Genomic DNA, 3,431 nt, shown 5'->3' on the forward strand with positions numbered 1-3,431 from the left:
AGTAGTGAACAGAATCAACATAAGGTTAATTAATAGACATGTGCAAGCAGAATAAAGGCCGAGCTCAGGTGAATGAACAGAGCTGGACCAACATAGAGTTAAACATTGGACATGTAAAAACAGAATGTAAGCAGAATCCATGGGAGTGTACAGGCTGGGTCAACATGGAGCTAATCACTAGACATGTAAAAACAGTTGGTAAGCAGAAAATGTGTACCTTAACTAATTAATATAGGCACCACAAGCCATGTATCTGTAATAAGAATATATGTTTGTACTAATCAAGTATTATTAGAAAAGCTCTTATATTAGGAACATATATATGCAATAAATGTATTATTTTTTGTATTAATACTATGGCGCCGCCACCAATATAATCTAAATTGAGCAGATGTGGCCGTTAACAAGCAAGAATTGAGACAGAAAGATAATGGGGGCGAGAGGCCAAGGGGTGTTAATAATCTACATAGGTGGGAGTGACCATATGTGTTATCTGAAGGTGGAAACCTATAAAGCCTGCGGTCTGTACCAAGAGAGTTCCGTTGTTCCATGGACTTGCTCGGCTTCTGTTACTTTTGTATTAAAGTCTATTTTGAATTTACAAGTTCCGGTATCTGAGAAATATTTGATTTGATATTTCCACGACAGCAACAACGTCGCCTATGGGCACAAACCCACCGTCGCTGGACCAAACAGGACTGGCAAAAAAACTGGCAAAAAGTGCTCTACACTGACGAGTCGCGGTTTTGTCTTACCACGGATGATGGTCGGATTCGCATTTATCATTGAAGGAATGAGTGTTACATCGTGGCCTGTACTCTGGAGCGGGATCGATTTGGAGGTTGAGGGTCCGTCATGGTCTGGGGCGGTGTGTCACAGCATCAACGGATTGAGCTTGTTGTCATTGCAGGCAATCTCAACACTGTACGTTACAGGGAAGACATCCTCCTCCCCCATGTGGTACCCTTCCTGCAGGCTCACCCTGACATAGGCTCACCCTGACATAACCCTCCAGCATGATAATGGCACCAGCCATACTGCTCGTTCTGTGCGTGATTTCCTGCAAGACAGATCTCAATCCCATTGAGCACGTCTGGGACCTGTTGGATCGGAGGGTGAGGGCTAGGACCATTCCCACCAGAAATGTCTGGGAACTTGCAGGTGCCATGATGGAAGAGTGGGGTAACATTTCACAGCAAGAACTGGCAAATCTGGTGCAGTCCATGAGGATGAGATGCACTGCAGTACTTAATGCAGCTGGTGTTACTTTAGATTTTTTGTTCAGTGACACATTATTACATTTCTGTTAGTCACATGTCTGTGGAACTTGTTCAGTTTATGTCTCAGTTGTTCAATCTTATGTTCATACAAATATTTACACATGTTAAGTTTGCTGAAAATAAAAACAGTTGACAGTGACAGGACGTTTCTTTTTTTGCTGAGTTTATATACTAGGCAGTGTCAGAGGAAGGCCCAAAAAATTGTCAAAGACTCCTGTCTCCCAAGTCATGGACTGTTCTCTCTGCTACCACACGGCAAGCGGTACTGGAGCGCCAAGTCTAGGTCCAAAAGGCTCCTTAACACCTTCTACCTCCAAACCATAAGACTACTGAACAATAAATCAAATGGCCACCTGGACCATTTACATTTGTATTACACTGCTGCTGCTCGCTGTTTAATAGCCTCATTATTGTTATTTCATTTTTTACTTTTTATTTTATTTTTTACTTTAGTTTATTTAGTAAATATTTTCTTAGCTCTATTTCTTGAACTGCATCGTTGGTTAAGGGCTTGTAAGTAAACATTTCACGGTAAGGTCTACACCTGTTGTATTCGGTGCAAGTGACAAATAACATTTGATTTGATTTTGATTTGAAAAAGCTCTGGGCTCTTCTGAAGGAGGCCAGACTCCTGAGCTATGAGAGAAAATCCACAGAGCCGGATGTGAGCAGGTTATACAATGTGTATACATGAACATGTTAAGTGTTTTGCTAGCTATGAAGTAGAGTTTTAACGTGTAGACATCGGTGAGGTTACTCAGACCTATAATGCTCCAAAGTTGTAATGCTGTCATAATCAGCCTGGTATGATCACCCATTTCTCTTTTGACTGACAAGGCCATCATACAGGAGATTCATCAAAATAAAGAACTTGGCTGGGGGGTGTGGAGCCAGAGACAACATTGGGGTTAAACTGTAGAATTCAGTTCCTATATTTTAATATAAAAATGTATTTTTTCAAACAAAACTACTCTACATTTTATCTCTAGGACCCTCAGGATGACAAATCAGAGCAAGATTACTGAATATAAGTATGTTATTTACCTTCAGAGGTGAATGTATCAAACCAGTTGCCATGATAAAAGTGTTTTGTTGTTGTGCACTATCCTCAAACAATAGCATGGTATTTTTTGTTGTAATAGCTACTGTAAATTGGACACTGCAGTTATATTAACACATTCTTTGCTCGCTTCAAGGCAAAAACCACCCTCTGCAACTGGATCCTGGAATTCCTGACTGGCAAACCACAGGCTGTGAGGATTGGCAACAACACCTCCTCCACACTGACTCTTAACACAGGTGCCCCCCAGGGGTGTGTCCTCCGCCCTCTGCTGTACTCCCTGTTCACCCACGACTGCATGGCTTTGCACGACACCAACTCCATCATCAAGTTTTCTGACCACACAACGGTTATAGCCCTGATAACCAACAAGGATGAATCAGCCTATAGGGAGGAGATAAGTGAACTGGCATTGTGGTGCCAGGACAATAACCTCTCCCTCAACATCAGCAAAATAAAGGAGTTGATTGTTGACTTCAGGAAGCAGAGGGAACATGTCCTGATCCACATCAATGGGACTGCAGTAGAAAGATGCAGTTTTAAGTTCCTCTGCGTCCACATCACAGAGAACCTAACATGGACCATCAACATTACCACTCTTGTCAAGAGGGCGCAACAGTCTACTTCCTATGTTTGCTGAAGAAATTCAGCATGCCACCCCAGGTCCACTCCAAATACTATCGCTGCACCATCGAGAATGTCTGACCACGACTGCAAGGCCCTCCAGCGGGTGGTCAAGACGGCCCAGTACATCACTGAGACTGTGCTCCCAGTCATCCAGGACATACTGTATATTCTGTATATTGAGGAAGTCCAGCAGTATCATTAAGGACCCCACACATGAGATGTTCACTCCCTTACCATCGGGCAGACGGTATCGGAACATGAGGTCTGATACCAAAAGGCTTAGAGAAAGTTTCTATCTAAAAACCATCAAACTGCTTAACACTTGAACTGGACTGACCACCTGCACTGACTCTCCGCACCTTAGCGCGCACACACACACACACACACACACACACACACACACACACACACACACACACACACACACACACACACACACACACACACACACACACACAACTGCT

The 3,431-nt window shown here is 43.0% G+C and overlaps 1 long non-coding RNA gene across 1 annotated transcript; it reads left to right on the forward strand.

Annotated features, from left to right (window-relative positions):
• Positions 1-1,387: 1,387 nt before the first annotated feature.
• Positions 1,388-2,834, forward strand: LOC123727860 (uncharacterized). Its single transcript, XR_006759797.1, has 2 exons — positions 1,388-2,311; positions 2,477-2,834. It is a non-coding gene; the product is annotated as an uncharacterized lncRNA (long non-coding RNA).
• Positions 2,835-3,431: the final 597 nt, after the last annotated feature.

The sequence above is a fragment of the Salmo salar genome, chromosome ssa16, assembly GCF_905237065.1.
Source record: "Salmo salar chromosome ssa16, Ssal_v3.1, whole genome shotgun sequence".
In the NCBI taxonomy this organism is placed as follows: Eukaryota; Metazoa; Chordata; class Actinopteri; order Salmoniformes; family Salmonidae; genus Salmo; species Salmo salar.